Genomic DNA, 18,003 nt, shown 5'->3' with positions numbered 1-18,003 from the left:
AGTGTGAGGCGATTTTGGACCTAAAAGAAAAGCAGCAAGATCAATGTTGCCTGATAAAAGGGAGAGATGTTGTATCACAGACGATAGTGTGGAATGTTCCAACTATTGTTGACATAATTTACCAACAGAATATGTGGTAACTGTATGAGATTGGAGGTAATGAGGGTCTGATCTACTGTGAGCGAACCCTGTTGTGGCATTAGTAAAGGGCAAATGACAGGCATTGGTGTTCGTGGGCCACAGCAACCAACACAAAGGGTCAATAGTAGATGAATTAAGGGCCAGATGTACAACCCTTTTTTGCAGCCTCAAACAGGAGAACCTCCCGTTTGCGGCCGCAAAAAAAGGGTATTAGCATGTACAAATGCTATTTTACGAGTCATTGATTCGCAAAATAGCATTTGCGACTCTCACTATTAGGAAGGGGCGTCCCTTCCTAATAGTGAGTCAACATGCTACGTACTAGTGTTTTGCGACTGCATTTACGGCCGCAAAACACTCGCAGTTTATCACCTACTTCAAGTAGATGGTAAACCACTCGCAAAGGGAAAGGGGTCCCCTGCCTTCCCCTTTGTCAGTATGTTGAAAAATATTTTTTAAGAGCAGGCAGTGGTCCCAGAGACCACTTCCTGCCCTAAAATAAATGAAACTGAAAAGTTTCACTTTTCTTTTGTAAATGCATCCCGTTTTCCTTCAAGGAAAATGGGCTGCATTTAAAAAAAAAATGCTTTATTAAATCACCAGTCCCAAACATGGTGGTCTGCTTAGTCCAGCAGGTCACCATCCCTGGGAAGGCCTGTCATTCCCAATGGGCTCGCAAATTGCAAGAGGCTCATTAATATTTATAAGCCTTGAAATTTGCGACCCCATTGGGAATCGCAAACAGTGTAAAACACACTGTTGTCCATGCAAAATAGATAACAAGTTATGAGAAAGGAGCTCTCCCAGTTAGTTGTAGGCCAAGAGGAGGGAGATAAAAGTAAACAAAGCGTAAGAAAAACCTCTTAGAAGACCTATATTACTTTTGACAAGGCAATAAATCCAACAAATGTTTTCATATACAGGGATGCTATAGATAGAAGACAAGACTTTTAGATATTACAAAACCATTATTTTATTTTCCTTTTCTTTTGTCTTTTTTTATATCATTTTACTTTTTAAAGGTTTATACAAATATGCATTATATCATACAACATCACATACAAAAAGTCATAAATAATCCTAATACATTGAATAGATTACTAACAATGCAGTTAGATAAAGTGCAGTATAAAGAAGATTTTTTGAAGAAGAAATTTGCCCCTATTGCTAGCACATCTTGATAACATGCAACCTTTCACACATACCAGTCACACAACCACATTCATAATTGTTTAAAAAAGAAGCATACAAACACACTAAATAGGATGAAATAATAACCCAAAGGTGCAGATGGTGATACACTTTCCACAGATGGTATATAAATGGGGATTCCACCGGTTTTAAACGATGATCTGTGTGGTATTGATCATTCTTTGATACATTATCCAGATCTTGTTAGGATGTACGGCCTACGTACGTTTCGGTGAAACAATCACCTTCCTCAGGGCCAAGATGGTGAAACAAACAAAACTAATACAGGCGATCAGTGAACAGAGTTTAAAAAGAAGGGGCAATACGTTTTTTCTTTTCTATTGCAATTCACATATGTGTGCAGTAGAAGGGATACGGATCATCACTTGATGCTAAAGAGTGGGATTGTGGCTATTGGGATGAATAATAGTATTATTCCATGATGTTCTAGATAGTATCAGTGCATGATAGGGTAGCCGGTACTGGTAATAATTAAATCCTCATAGGGTGCTGGTCTTGTATTTAGAGTTTGCTGTTGACCAGAAAGTAGTAATGTTTCTCTCTACTTTTAAATGTAAAAGTGATGGCCGTAGCAGGGGGTCCCAGACGAGTTCGCGCAGCTGCGCGAACTCGTCTGGGACCCCCTGCTACGGCCTCGTCTGGGACTATCTAGAACATCATGGAATAATACTATTATTCATCCCAATAGCCACAATCCCACTCTTTAGCATCAAGTGATGACCCGTATCCCTTCTACTGCACACATATGTGAATTGCAATAGAAAAGAAAAAACGTATTGCCCCTTCTTTTTAAACTCTGTTCACTGATCGCCTGTATTAGTTTTGTTTGTTTCACCATCTTGGCCCTGAGGAAGGTGATTGTTTCACCGAAACGTACGTAGGCCGTACATCCTAACAAGATCTGGATAATGTATCAAAGAATGATCAATACCACACAGATCATCGTTTAAAACCGGTGGAATCCCCATTTATATACCATCTGTGGAAAGTGTATCACCATCTGCACCTTTGGGTTATTATTTCATCCTATTTAGTGTGTTTGTATGCTTCTTTTTTAAACAATTATGAATGTGGTTGTATGACTGGTATGTGTGAAAGGTTGCATGTTATCAAGATGTGCTAGCAATAGGGGCAAATTTCTTCTTCAAAAAATCTTCTTTATACTGCACTTTATCTAACTGCATTGTTAGTAATCTATTCAATGTATTAGGATTATTTATGACTTTTTGTATGTGATGTTGTATGATATAATGCATATTTGTTTAAACCTTTAAAAAGTAAAATGATATAAAAAAAAGACAAAAGAAAAGGAAAATAAAATAATGGTTTTGTAATATCTAAAAGTCTTGTCTTCTATCTATAGCATCCCTGTATATGAAAACATTTGTTGGATTTATTGCCTTGTCAAAAGTAATATAGGTCTTCTAAGAGGTTTTTCTTACGCTTTGTCCATGCAAAATAGAGCCTCGCAAAATGCAAGTGCACAAATGACTCGCAATTTTCAATGCACTATTTTGCAGGTCATACATCTGGCCCTAAGAGTAATTTTTTTGGAACATAGCAGTCAAGCCCTCAACCATGTAGTTGGTATATGTATGCCACGTGTCAAAGTCAACCAAGGACGGAATTGATGGAGTATTCAAATTCTTAGCAGTGCCCAAGCATAAACAGGTGGTTTGCTGAACCGTCTAATTTAAAAATATTAATTGAGATGATATTAAACATGCACGATGGAAAGACTCAATATCCTGAACCTGCCAACTTTTTGTTCTCCAAATAGACTATAAATCAACCCTGGACTTGCCAACTTCTTGTTCTCCAAATAGACTTTAAATCAATCATGTCCTTCCAATAATCATAACCTTTTAGGGACAACTCGGAAAAGAAAGATGAGAAATTAATCGATTTAGTGTAGGTAAGCATATATATTTTTTGAGGGTGGTCACATTTAATTTGTAAAAATAGGACTTCAGGTCCGATAAATTCTAACCCATAAAATATGTAAACTTCCTTTTCTGTGTTATTGCACTCCCCTTGAATGGTGTTAGGGAATGCTCCCATTGCGTGTAACTAAATCGCAGTCTATGAGTATTGATCTTGTGCAAAAAATGATGGCCATAATGTTGGTAGCAAAATAAATCTGTATAATTAGCGGAATTTAAATACAAATCTTCAGTATCAAATACAGTGTAATATTGTAAATCAGAAAACAGTGAGTCAACAGCGTTGACATCCCAATCATCAGAGTGCATTTCAGAAAAAACAACATCACCCAAAGAAATTCAGAAGACGTATGGAATATGCAAGACTTCCGAAGGACCATATACATCAAATGGCACTTTATCCCAAATGATGCCATCAGTGACTGGGATCTCTGAAATGTTAACTAGAGCTTGATCACGTTTCATTTCATGAGACGAAGTATGCGGTATACGTACCACAATAAGCCCCGAGAACCTCAACAACCGCATCTCGTTCCACATCCCCACTCGTCAACTCCGCTCCTCCAGTCTCGCCCTCGCCACCGTCCCACGGATTCGAAGAACCACCCCCCGGAGAAAGATTGTTCTCTTACCTGGCAGCGAAGACATGGAACTCCCTTCCCCGCACACCTACGACTTACCCAGGACCATCTCACCTTCAGGAAACACCTCAAGACCTGGTTATTCGAGCAGTAGCGGCACCACCCTTTTTTTCTTCAGCGCTTGAGACCCTCGCGGGTGAGTAGCGCAATCTACAAATGTACTGATTGATTGAATAAGCAAGAAAATACATAACACAAATATGGTTAGGAATAGCAATTAGTCCTTAAATAATGAAAGGAGAGGTCATTATGAAAAAACGGGATAGCCTAACCGCCCTCCCCTTGTACAGAAGCAGGATGATTATATATTAGGAGCACTCTGGGCTTCATTAGCAAACCCCATACTGCCGTCTATAGATGGTAGATCTACATCATAGGTGCTGTCTTGCTCTTCTCCCTGGAAGGGTCAGTCTTCAAGTGTCAGCTACCTATTAGTGCATTCCAATAAGACCAAAGTACGTAGTCCCAAACAACAGCTGCATCGGTATGTTATGTTGAGGTGCTAGGGCTTGATCAGAGAACAGAATAACAAGGGTCATTGTTGAGCGACTTTGCTCACACTAAATCCCAACCAGGCAGAGAATGTAAACAGGTTCTCATGTGAAAACGGAAAAAGAGACATTTGCAAAATAAACTTGTGTAGTAACGTGCGCAAAGCAGCAGACAATCTGCAGCGGGCTCATACTAACTTAGAGAAGACGACAATGTCCCCATGGGCCATATGACAAAAGTAAACTTTGCAACTCTAGTTGTGATTTTTCACAGTTTGTAGTAAGGCTTTCGGGAGACTCGGTGAGTTCTTGTGATTAAATCAAAATCATCCCTGTACAATTATAGGGATTCCATGAGGCCATCACCAACTAGAATGTCTTGACCTGCTTTCAAGGTAGCGCCAGGCATATCACCATTTGTTAGACCTGACATCATTGGCTTGAGTCTCTCCTCCATTTTTTCTGTTTGCCTCCACTGTTTTACGATGTTTTGCTGGATAATGCTTTGGGCGCAGTGCCACCGCGCAAGTGCTCCCGATGTTAAATTAATGTATCGATTGTATTCCATGTTTGGCTTATTTGGTTTACTGTCAGTCCCTAGTCTAGTGCACCAGGAGTGCCGGGGCTTGTAAATCCAAATGCCGCTCGTGGGCTTGCAGCACGTGTTGTGCCACCCACAAGAGCGGCCTCGTAAAAAAATATCTACGAGTCGGTCATTGCGAGACCTACGTGCAGTCTGGTACTGTCACGCGAGCTGCACGAGTATACTTGCTTGCCAGTCCCTCCAACCTTCCCTTAACTTCATGTTAGTCACCCCTATGGTAGGCCCACGGGCAGGGTGCGTTGTAAGTATAAGGTAGGACACGCCTGACCAAGTTGGCATGTCCTAATAGTGAACAACAGCCCTCTTCGTTCTTCACTATTGCGAGGTAACCTGCTCTCCGTTAGTTAGAATGGGCCACCGGGATTATTAATGCTATGATCCTAGTTGGCTCGGGAGCATGGTGCAATGTCGAGTTTGGTATCCCTGAACTCGGGGTTTAATTACGCATCCGTTGGCGTGGATGGTTTTTGGACTCTGGGTTTGAAAATAGCACTTTTAGAAAGTGTCTATTTTCTTGTCTAACCATTTCTGGTTTCTGCTGGTCTTGCGTGTGTGTGACAGGAGCTGGGTGGCTCCAGAGGTCTGAGTGAGTCAGTGTGGGATGAGTGGGGCATTTGCGTTGAGAGTAGGGGGAGAGTAGTTGCTGATAGCCTGCCCTGATACAATGCTGGCTCCACCTCCTACCAAGCGACTGATGGCTCTGTGCCTGCCATGGACGATCCTAGCCCCACCTCCTGCCAGGAGGCCGATAGCTCTGCTCCTGCCAGTAACAATGCAGGCACCACCTCCTGCCGGGCGTCTGAGGACCCAGCCCTGCTCAGTGAATAAGCCAGGTGCTTCTGCCTGGCTCTACCCACAACAGACCCAGGATGTTGGGAAATTCCCCTGCATGGACAAAGGGATCAAAGCCGAAAAGGGGTATAAGAGTAGGACCCCTGAACTAAGAAATCAGATCACTTCTGACAAGGAACCCTGAAACCAAGGACAAGAGGCCTGCTGATCTAAGGACTTGCCTACCCCTTCTGCCGGTGTGCTGTTTGCTGGGGGAATCCTGCAGTGCTTCTTTATTTTTGCCAAGGAACCAGGAGAGAGGAACTGTGTGTGTACTCTCACGCTTGCTAAGAAAATCTCCAAGGACTGGAAGAGTGCCAGTCTCCTGCTGAAGTCACAGGGCTAAAGGACTTCATCTGCTTAAAGTGCTATTTGCTGGAATCTGTGAATCCAGCACCTCTGAAAGGACCAGCAATCTCGACGCCGACGGACGTCGCCGAATCCAGCTCGACATAGTGAGTAACGGCTCCAGTGTCCCGCTTCCTCGACGCCGGCCGCCGGGCCCGATCGACGCCAGCAGCAATGCCAGTGAGTAGTGAGTTCGGCTCCAGCTCCAAGGGACCTCGTGTCTGCACCGCTGCTGATTGCATCGCCCTCGTGCCCTCTCGACGCCGTGAGCGCTGCTCACACTTGCAACAGAATCATCGCCATCGACGACTGCTGAGGCCTGATCGACACCGAAGACGCGACGCCGGATTGCTCGATGCCGCTGATCATCGTGTGCTTCATTTTCCAAGGTACTGTGTTGTTGGGGGTCCATGTGACTCCGGGCTCGACGTAGCGCTCCTCGCGGTCGACGCCGAACCTTTGGATTAATTTTGCCTCAACGTCGTGTAGCTCCCGTGTGGGTTACCTTGTTGCTAAGAACTGTGTTTCCAAGAAGAAGAATTGCTTTGATACGAAAAGACTTTGTGCTAAAGAAGAAACTACCTTTGAACTATTTTTCCCTTCCAAGAATATTTATTAAGATTGTGTATATTTTTGTCGTTATTTGGTCTTGTGCTAAGCCTTATATAAAAATCCTTATTTTTATAATACTACTGTGTCGTGTCCATTTGTAGTGTATTCACCTTATTACTGTATGTGGTCATAAATGCTTAACACACAGCCTCTGAGATAAGCCTGTTCTGCTCTGCCAAGCTACCAAGGGGGTGAGCAGGGGTTATCAAAGGGTGTGATCCCCTTGCCCTGACTAGAAAAGGTGTGTCCCTATTTGTCAGAAGTGTATACCTCTGCCAACTAGAGACAGCCGGTTCTAACATTGGTGGGTCAGCGGTGAGGATTTGAACTTTGCATTTATGACCCATGTGCAGTGATTAGTGTGCGCTACATAGTGAAAGCAGACCATAGCGCAGCCACAATCTAATTTGGAAGGATCCTATTTTTGGTTCTCCGCTTTTCCGAAGCTTGATTTTTTTAACACTGCCAGTTTTGACCATGAGTGACACCGGAGTCACTACCCCTGTTGTTGCTGTGGAGGGATTTGATAGAGCAAAGATAAAGAAATACAGGAAGAAGCAGCTGCAACACTTTTGCGAGCAGTTTAAAGTTCCTACCTCAGGCCTCGAAATTAAAGATGATTTTCGCAAAGCTTTGGAGGCCTGGTTGGAGTCCAGAGATCCCTCTGATGTGGTGGTGGTACCGCCAGGAAAAGGGGATGAGGAGGCGCCAGTGAATGGGCCTAAGTCCTCTCCCGGAAGCAGTGTTTCCTCCAAAGGTCTTTCCCCTGAAGAACGAGAAGAAAGGGCGAAGGAGCGTGCATACAACATGGAAATGGCAAGGCTAAAGATAAATGGGCAGTTGGAGTTAGAAAATGCAAGAGGTAGAAGAGAAGCTGATATGGAGACCAACAGGTTGGAGTTTGAACGTGAGAAGTTAGCTTTGGAGCGTGATACCAAGTTGAGGGAATTGGAGATCCAAGCTAAGAAGTTAGAATTGAATCCCTCTGGTGGCAGCATCCCATCTGTGCCTGCAGAAAGTAGGTTTTATTTTCCCAAAGATGTGATAAAAGATTATCATAGGAACGAAGATATTGGTCAGTGGTTTAAAGCATATGAGTTAGCATTGTTGGCCCACCAGGTCCCTGAGAAGAATTGGGGAGCGGGGTTGTGGGGTCGCTTTGTGAATGAAGGGAGAGATACCCTGTTAGACATGCCTGTTGAGGATAGGATGTCGTATGCTCATATGAAAGATGCTTTAATGTTGCGGTATGGCCTAACCCCCGAGAAGTACAGACAAGCTTTTAGAGAATGTAAGAAGTTGCCTGGTACGACGTGGGTTGAATATGTGTCTTATTTTTGCAGAGCCATGGATGGTTGGGTAAAGGGCAGCAAAGTGGAAAGTTATGAAGCTCTTTATGATGTGTTTGCTTGGGAGCACTTGTCTAATAACTGTTTTCCAGAGCTGCGCCAGCACCTTATTGATAGCAAGATATCTAACCCTAGAACACTTGCTGAGGAGGCGGACCGCTGGGTCAGTACCAGGGTCCACAAGGGTCCAGTGGGAGACTCAGCCAAGAGTGGGCAGGGTCCCCAGCAGAAGAGTAGGGGGGACAAGGGTAAACAGAAGGAGTCTCAGAAAGGGCTCCAAAGTAATCCCCAAGGGAACCAAGGGAAAGGTTCCCAGCCTCCCCCTGTTAAGAAGCCAGGGGCCCCGACGGGTTAACCTGTTCATAGGGGCCCCCTAACCTGCTACGTTTGTGGGCAGGCGGGACACCGGTATTATGACCCCCAGTGTCCCATGAAGAATTCGAATGCACCGCCGCGTGCACCCCCCCGTCAGTTGGCGAGTGTAGCCCTGGGAGGGGAGGAGATGGTTGTCCCCGGTGGGAGGGGTCCCGCAGAAATGTCCCTGGTCTCGCTAGGAGACATGCAAATGGTCCCTCCACCCCCTCTGCCTAGTAACACTAGTAAATATAGTCAGTGGGTGACCATTAATGGCCATAGAGTGGAAGCTCTCAGAGACACCAGAGCGAGTGTGACGGCTGTCAAGTGTCACTTAGTGTCCAGAGAGCAGGTGGTTCCCCATGCATTCTACCCTGTGATAGCTGCTGACAACTCCCAGAAAGAGTGTGAGGTAGCTCAGGTTTCCTTTGAATGGGGGGGAGTTTCAGGTACTCTTCAGGTTGCTGTGAGGCCCGCCATGCCTGTCGATTGTCTCCTGGGCAATGATTTAGAAAACTCCCCTTGGGCTAAGTTGGAGAAGGAGACGCACTTGAAAATGTTGGGTGTGCCAGAGTGGGCGTGTGCAACCACTCGATCGATGACAGCGAGTAAGGGTGTCGATGGGGTCCCGGAGCCTGAAAGTACGGCCCAGGACCCAGCTGTGAAGAGAAGAGGCAGGAGGCGCGGGAAACCGGCCCCCGTAGTTCCCGTGGTCCAGGAGGAGGTAGACCCTGAGGGGGATGCCCTGGAGCCCACAGGGGAACAAATTGCCGAACTGGGAGATCTGCCCGAGCTGACCCATTGGCAGCAGGATGGTGGTCCCTGAAGGGAGGAATTCTGTGCCGAACAGAAGGTGTGCCCTTCTCTTGTGGGTATGAGGCAGCAGGCCTCAGCCCAATCCTCAGGTGATCAGTCAGGGTCACATTTTGTGTACTGGGAGAACGATCTCCTGTATAGCGAGCCTAAGGCTGCTGAGCCTGGGTCAGCCCGTGTGCTGGTGGTACCCCAGCGCTTCAGAGCCTTCCTACTGGGTTTGGCTCATGACGTTCCGTTAGCTGGACATCTGGGGCAGGACAAGACCTATGACAGGCTTGTCACCCATTTTTATTGGCCTCAGATGCAAGGGATGTAGACATCCATTGTAAGACTTGTCACACTTGCCAGGCAAGTGGGAAAAGCGGAAGGAAGCAGAAGGCTCCCCTCCAACCTTTTCCAGTGGTCAGCACCCCCTTTGACCGGGTGGGTATTGACATTGTTGGGCCCCTGGACCCCAAGAGAGCCCTGGGCAACAGGTTCATCCTGGTCTTGGTGGACCATGCCACACGGTACCCGGAAGCCATCCCTCTCCGAACAGTGACGGCCCCCGTGGTGGGACGGGCACTGATGGGTGTTTTCTCCCGGATGGGGTTCCCCAGAGAGCTGGTGTCAGACCGGGGCACCAACTTCATTTCTAACTATATGAAGTCTCTGTGGAAGGAGTGTGGGGTAACCTACAAGTTCACCACTCCTTACCACCCTCAAGGAAATGGGCTGGTTGAAAGATTCAACCGGACACTTAAAGGCATGATCATGGGTCTTGAAGAACCAATGAGGCGGAAATGGGACGTCCTCTTGCCATGCCTGTTGTTTGCTTACCGAGAGGTGCTGCAAAAGTCTCTAGGGTTCAGCCCCTTTGAGCTCTTGTACGGTCACCCGGTAAGAGGGCCTTTGAGTCTGGTCAAGGAAGGCTGGGAGCAATCTCCCTGGAAACCTCCCCAGGATGTATACAGCTACATGCTGGCCTTTCGGAACCAGACTCGGCGCTTCAGAGAACTTGCTCAGGCAAATCTGGAGGCCAGCCAGGAGGAGATGAAGCGTTGGTACGACCAGAATGCCACTCTGGTAGAGCTTCAGCCTGGTCAAGAAGTGTGGGTCATGTCCCCTGTGGAACCTTGTGCGCTCAAGGACAGATGGACTGGACCGTTTAAGGTTGTGGAGAAGAAGAGCGATGTCACCTACTTGGTGGACTTGAAATCTCCCAGGAACCCCTTGCGGGTCCTGCATGTCAATCGTTTGAAGCCCCCACTTAGAGAGGTCCGAAGTGGGCATGCTCCTAGCTACAGATGCTGGAATGGAGGAGGAGAGCGAGCCTCTTCCTGACCTCCTGTGCGCTAAAGAGCAAGACGGGTCAGTGGATGGTGTGGTCCTCTCTGACACACTGACCATTGAGCAGAAACAGGATTGTCGCCACCTGTTGGGACAATTCCCGATCTGTTTTCCTTGGTTCCGGGTGTCACTCATTGGTGTGTCCATGACGTTGACACCGGAGACAGCCCTCCTGTGAAGCACAAGGCTTACAGGGTGACTGACAAGGTTCGAGCATACTTTAAGGAGGAGGTCTCTAAAATGTTTGCGTTAGGGGTGATTGAGTCCTCTAGCAGTCCTTGGGCCAGCCCAGTGGTCTTGGTCCCGAAGGCTGCAGCGCCCGGTGCTTCACCAGAACTTCAGTTCTGCGTGGATTACCGAGGACTCAATTCAGTCACGAAGGCTGACGCGCACCCCATCCCCAGAGCTGATGAGCTCATAGATCGGTTGGGGGCTGCCCGGTACCTTAGCACGTTTGATCTGACGCCTGGGTACTGGCAGATCGCCTTAACCGATGGGGCAAAGGAGAGGTCAGCGTTCTCCACACCAGATGGGCTATACCAGTTCTGGGTGATGCCCTTTGGGATGAAGAATGCCCCTGCCACCTTCCAGAGGTTGGTCAACCAGGTCTTGGCTGGACTGGAAAATTTCAGTGCTGCCTACCTGGACGACATCGCAGTGTTCAGCGCCAGCTGGGAGGAACACTTGCGCCATCTCCAGGAAGTGTTGTTGGCCCTGCGCAGAGCAGGCCTCACAATCAAAGCCAGTAAGTGCCAGATTGGGCAGGGTTCTGTGGTGTACTTGGGGCACCAAGTAGGGAGCGGCAAGGTTGCCCCCCTGCAACCCAAGATTGATACCATCCTGGCTTGGGCGCCGCCAAAAACCCAAACTCAGGTGAGAGCCTTCTTAGGACACACGGGTTATTACAGGAGGTTCGTCAAGGATTACAGTAACATTGTGCACCCCTTGACTTCGCTGACTTCCAGGAAGCAGCCACGAAACGTGATCTGGACTGATGCCTGTCAAACGGCCTTCGACACCCTGAAAACTGCAATGTGCACAGCACCTATACTCCAGGCACCCGACTTCTCGAAAGAATTTATTGTCCAGACGGACGCTTCAGAGCATGGCGTGGGGGCTGTTCTAGCTCAGGTGAATGAAGAGGGCCGAGACTTGCCTGTAGCCTTCATCAGTAGGAGGTTACTTCCCAGGGAAACGAGGTGGAGTGCGATAGAGAGAGAAGCATTTGCTGTGGTCTGGGCGCTGAAGAAGCTAAGGCCCTACCTGTTTGGGACTCACTTCCGGGTTCAGACAGACCACAGGCCCCTCAGATGGTTGATGCAGATGAGGGGTGAGAATCCGAAACTGTTGAGGTGGTCCATTTCCCTACAGGGGATGGACTTTACGGTGGAACACCGCCCTGGTACAGATCACGCCAATGCTGATGGTCTGTCCAGATTTTTCCGCCTTAGTGATGAGGACTCCCTAGGTCAAGGGTAGTTCTCCCCACATTTCAGCTGGAGGGGACCCGTGTTAGACCTGACATCATTGGCTTGAGTCTCTCCTCCATTTTTTCTGTTTGCCTCCACTGTTTTACGATGTTTTGCTGGATAATGCTTTGGGCACAGTGCCACCGCGCAAGTGCTCCCGATGTTAAATTAATGTATCGATTGTATTCCATGTTTGGCTTATTTGGTTTACTGTCAGTCCCTAGTCTAGTGCACCAGGAGTGCCGGGGCTTGTAAATCCAAATACCGCTCGTGGGCTTGCAGCACGTGTTGTGCCACCCACAAGAGCGGCCTCGTAAAAGAATGTCTACGGGTCGGTCATTGCGACACCTACGTGCAGTCTGGTACTGTCACGCGGGCTGTGCGAGTATACCTGCTTGCCAGTCCCTCCAACCTTCCCTTAACTTCATGTTAGTCACCCCTATGGTAGGCCCACGGGCAGGGTGCGTTGTAAGTATAAGGTAGGACACGCCTGACCAAGTTGGCATGTCCTAATAGTGAACAACAGCCCTCTTCGTTCTTCACTATTGCGAGGTAACCTGCTCTCCGTTAGTTAGAATGGGCCGCCGGGATTATTAATGCTATGATCCTAGTTGGCTCGGGGAGCATGGTGCAATGTCGAGTTTGGTATCCCTGAACTCGGGGTTTAATTACGCATCCGTTGGCGTGGATGGTTTTTGGACTCTGGGTTTGAAAATAGCACTTTTAGAAAGTGTCTATTTTCTTGTCTAACCATTTCTGGTTTCTGCTGGTCTTGCGTGTGTGTGACAGGAGCTGGGTGGCTCCAGAGGTCTGAGTGAGTCAGTGTGGGATGAGTGGGACATTTGCGTTGAGAGTAGGGGGAGAGTAGTTGCTGATAGCCTGCCCTGCCTGAAACAATGCTGGCTCCACCTCCTACCAAGCGACTGATGGCTCTGTGCCTGCCATGGACGATCCTAGCCCCACCTCCTGCCAGGAGGCCGATAGCTCTGCTCCTGCCAGTAACAATGCTGGCTCCACCTCCTGCCGGGCGTCTGAGGACCCAGCCCTGCTCAGTGAATAAGCCTGGTGCTTCTGCCTGGCTCCACCCACAACAGACCCAGGATGTTGGGAAATTCCCCTGCATGGACAAAGGGATCAAAGCCGAAAAGGGGTATAAGAGTAGGACCCTTAAACTAAGAAATCAGATCACTTCTGAAAAGGAACCCTGAAACCAAGGACAAGAGGCCTGCTGATCTAAGGACTTGCCTACCCCTTCTGCCGGTGTGCTGTTTGCTGGGGGGAATCCTGCAGTGCTTCTTTATTTTTGCCAAGGAACCAGGAGAGAGGAACTGTGTGTGTACTCTCACGCTTGCTAAGAAAATCTCCAAGGACTGGAAGAGTGCCAGTCTCCTGCTGAAGTCACAGGGCTAAAGGACTTCATCTGCTTAAAGTGCTATTTGCTGGAATCTGTGAATCCAGCACCTCTGAAAGGACCAGCAATCTCGACGCCGACGGACGTCGCCGAATCCAGCTCGACATAGTGAGTAACGGCTCCAGTGTCCCGCTTCCTCGACGCCGGCCGCCGGGCCCGATCGACGCCAGCAGCAACGCCAGTGAGTAGTGAGTTCGGCTCCAGCTCCAAGGGACCTCGTGTCTGCACCGCTGCTGATCGCATCGCCCTCGTGCCCTCTCGACGCCGTGAGCGCTGCTCACACTTGCAACAGAATCATCGCCATCGACGACTGCTGAGGCCTGATTGACACCGAAGACGCGACGCCGGATTGCTCGACGCCGCTGATCATCGTGTGCTTCATTTTCCAAGGTACTGTGTTGTTGGGGGTCCGTGTGACTCCGGGTTCGACGTAGCGCTCCTCGCGGTCGACGCCGAACCTTTGGATTAATTTTGCCTCAACGTCGTGTAGCTCCCGTGTGGGTTACCTTGTTGCTAAGAACTGTGTTTCCAAGAAGAAGAATTGCTTTGATACGAAAAGACTTTGTGCTAAAGAAGAAACTACCTTTGAACTATTTTTCCCTTCCAAGAATATTTATTAAGATTGTGTATATTTTTGTCGTTATTTGGTCTTGTGCTAAGCCTTATATAAAAATCCTTATTTTTATAATACTACTGTGTCGTGTCCATTTGTAGTGTATTCACCTTATTACAGTATGTGGTCATAAATGCTTAACACACAGCCTCTGAGATAAGCCTGTTCTGCTCTGCCAAGCTACCAAGGGGGTGAGCATGGGTTATCAAAGGGTGTGATCCCCTTGCCCTGACTAGAAAAGGTGTGTCCCTATTTGTCAGAAGTGTATACCTCTGCCAACTAGAGACAGCCGGTTCTAACACCATTGTACAAAGAAAGTAATATCAAGGCCAGGTGGCACGCCTATGTAATGCTTTTTGTTGTATTGATAGGTTTACTCAGATTTCCATTTTGAGTAATTCTCACTTGCGAAGATGGAGAATATAATGACTTCTTGATATAGAGTGGTCACTGTTAGACCTGTTATCCTTAGGGTGGTCTTCCCCCAACCCTTTTGCCTGCTTACCTCCTCTTTTTGCTGTATCTTTTTGATGGCTCTAGGGCTCTGAGCAGTTTACCACAGCTGACCAGTGCAAACATGCATATCCTTCGCCTCTAAACATTGTAACATTGGTGTATACACAATTGACATATTTAGTTTACTTATAAGTCCCTTGAAAAGTGGTATACCATATACCTAGGGCCTGTAACCGAACTTCTAGTAGTAGGCATGCTACACTGATGGTGCCACCCACACATGTAGCCTTTCAAACCTGTTTCAGGCTTGTTATTGCAGGGCTGTGTGTGCCTTTTTATGCCACTTCAGCTTGGCTTTTTAAACTGCTTGCCAAGCTTTAAACTCCCCTTTTATCACGCATAAGTCACCCCTAGGTTAGGCCCTATGTAGAACATGGGGCAGTGTGCTGTGTAAATAAAAGGTAGGAACTATACTGTACTGGTAGTGACAAAACATCCAAATTTGTTTTTGACGACTGTGATGCCTACTCCTCTCATATGTTAACATTGGGAATTCCATAATAAATTTTAAGCTGCAATTCCTGATTAGAAAAGAGTAGCTACATCATGTTTTATAACTTTGGAATGGTGTGGATAAACCCTCTTTACTAGAAAAGTTGGATTTAACATTACTATTTTAAAAATGCCACTTTTCGAATGTAAAGTAAACACAAGGTGATAATGGACAGAGAGCTGAAACTTTTCATACACTCGCCCCCAGTCACAGATCTGGGTTTAATCCATCATCATTCTTTAGCTCACTTCACCACCCCAGTTCAGACCCAGCTATTTACAAATCAGTTTTGACCCTCTGCCTCATGGGAACAGTCCAGCAGGAACTACCAAGCCAGGTATTCCCTGGACCAGAAACAAACATCCTGGGACCGGTTTCATGGTAACATCCCTGATCAGCCAGGCTAGCTTGAATCCAGTGGCAAAGTGAGCAAGGGACCCACATCTGGGCATACCCTGCCAACTTAGGGTGAACAAAGCAAACACAAAGTGATGATGGGCGGAGTGCTGAAACTTTTCAGACACTCGCCCCCAGTCACAGATCAGGGTTGAATCCATCATCATTATTTAGCTCATTTCGCTACCCCAGTTCAGACCCAGCTATATGCAAATCAGTCTTGACTCTGTGCCTCATGGGAACAATCCAGCCCGAACTGTCAAGCCTGGTCTTCCCTGGACCAGAAACAAACATCCTGGGACCGGTTTCAGGGTAACACCCCTCATCAACCAGGCTAATTTGAATCCAGTGGCAAATTGAGCAAGGGACCGATGTCTGGGCATACCCTGCCAAATTAGGGTCAACAAAGTAAACACAAGGTGATGATGGATGGAGCGCTGATGGGATTTGAGATGCCGGTCAGCGCTCTAGGCTCTTGACGCCAGCACGCACGTTTGGCCTTAAAAAGAGCCGATGACATGAGCGCACGTTGAACGCGCGCATGTGCACGCTGCTGGGGCGCCGAAGGGGCACCTAAGGCAAGCCCATCTGCGCCTGTCAGCACCTGGTCCGGATCAGGGGCCAGAATCCCTGCCTGTTTGATAAAGGAAAATCATATTCACACTGCTGATCAACTTAGACATTACAGAGGAGTGATGAGTAGTAAGTGCACTCATTTAATGATGCCTGACATCCCTATCCCGTTAAATAATTTATGATGGCCTATGTTTAGATATTCAAAAAAATTGACTAACTAGTTTAGGGATAGTCTCCCCGCCTGATAAAATTGTAGGGAAGGGACACTCACAAATATTGCTTTCTTTCTTTCCTTTCTTTGAATGAATGTCGATTACGAGACACAGAATGTTAGTTGTCTTCATTTGTGTGGAATGGATGTATAGTTTTTCAACAACTCTTTATTTCTACTCACTGATCTTTTGTATATATTCACATATTAAATCTGTAGATAGGGGCTCCCCTTGTAAATACGATGTTTTCAATTGTCTGATTATATGAAAAATTGTCAAAAATAATACATTTTGATAAAACAAAAAACTAAGAATAAATAATTTTTTCAAGATTAATTCAGGACTGAAAGAGTAGTCTTTGCAGGATAATTGTGGTTCCATTATTCTGCCAAATTAGAGAAAGTATTGAGCAGTATTGGCATTTTGTTGTGTTGACATCCCTATCAGTCATTGCCTCTGTCCTTTCAAGTTATGTCCTAAATTTGAAACCCCCGTAGCCTTACCGGGTAAGAAGGCTCTTAAAATATTTTTACTTAACTGTCGATCAATCCCTAAACAGGCAATAGAAATCTAACTACTATTGGAAGAAGAGAGCCCTGACATGTTATTCTTAACTGAAACTTGGCTGAACAGAGAGCCTGATCCAGCCATTGTCCAAACTCTTCCCTATGGCTATGTGATTCAAAGACTTGACCGGGATATAAGCAGATAGGATAGCTATTCTTTATAAATCTGAGTTTGATTGTCGCACCACCATAAATCCCCTATCCGACTGCAAAAGTATTTTCTTCGCCATGGTACATCACATGTATGCACTCTATCAGGGATCTTAATATACCGCCCCCATTCCCCCTTGGCCAATTTTGTAAAGAGCTTTCTGATATTGCAGCTAAGTTCACTAGTACCCTCCCCAATTTTACTTTATATGGGCATTATAACCTTCTCTTTGATGATACCTCACTCTTAACCACCCGGGAGCTGATAGATCGATTGGGAGCATTTCAACTTACTCAAAAAGTAGCTGGCCCCACACACTCTAAAGGTCACCTGCTTGATCCCATCTTCTCAAATATGCTGAATCTTCCGGTTAGGGATCCTAGCCCAATGCCCTGGTCAGACCATTTTTTAATTCTGTTCACTTGGGTATCGCAGGATGGTATTATCTCGGCTGGGAGAACCAACAGACAGGTTCGTACTTGGTCAAAACTCTCAACGGAGCCTTGGGTGACGAATCTGGAGGACACTACACCCACCTCTGACGCAAATCCGGTTACCGCAAATGATAAATTTTATAAATGGATTGAATCGTCTCTTGACATTGTTCTCCCTAAAAAAGGGATTCATAAAAAAGTAGGAGATATTCAAAATGTCTGGTATTCTCCCTAACTTCAGGAGCTTAAACAATCCTGTAAAAGGCTGGAAAGAAGCTGGAGAAAGGATTTCTCAGCAGCTAATAAAGTTAAATATAGAGAGGCAATATAAATGTATAAAACAGAAAAAAAATCTGCCCAAGCTCTCTATTACGAAGAGAGAATTATATTGACTGCAAACTCCCCACGCAAAATCATTCGTATCGCAAAATCACTCCTTATACCTCCGGCCCCGCCTATCGCCTCTGACGATATTCCTCTACATTGCAAAATAGC

This window comes from Lissotriton vulgaris, chromosome 1_1 (genome assembly GCF_964263255.1).
Source record: "Lissotriton vulgaris chromosome 1_1, aLisVul1.2, whole genome shotgun sequence".
NCBI classification, from domain to species: Eukaryota; Metazoa; Chordata; class Amphibia; order Caudata; family Salamandridae; genus Lissotriton; species Lissotriton vulgaris.
Note: the sequence above shows the minus strand (reverse complement) of the source record.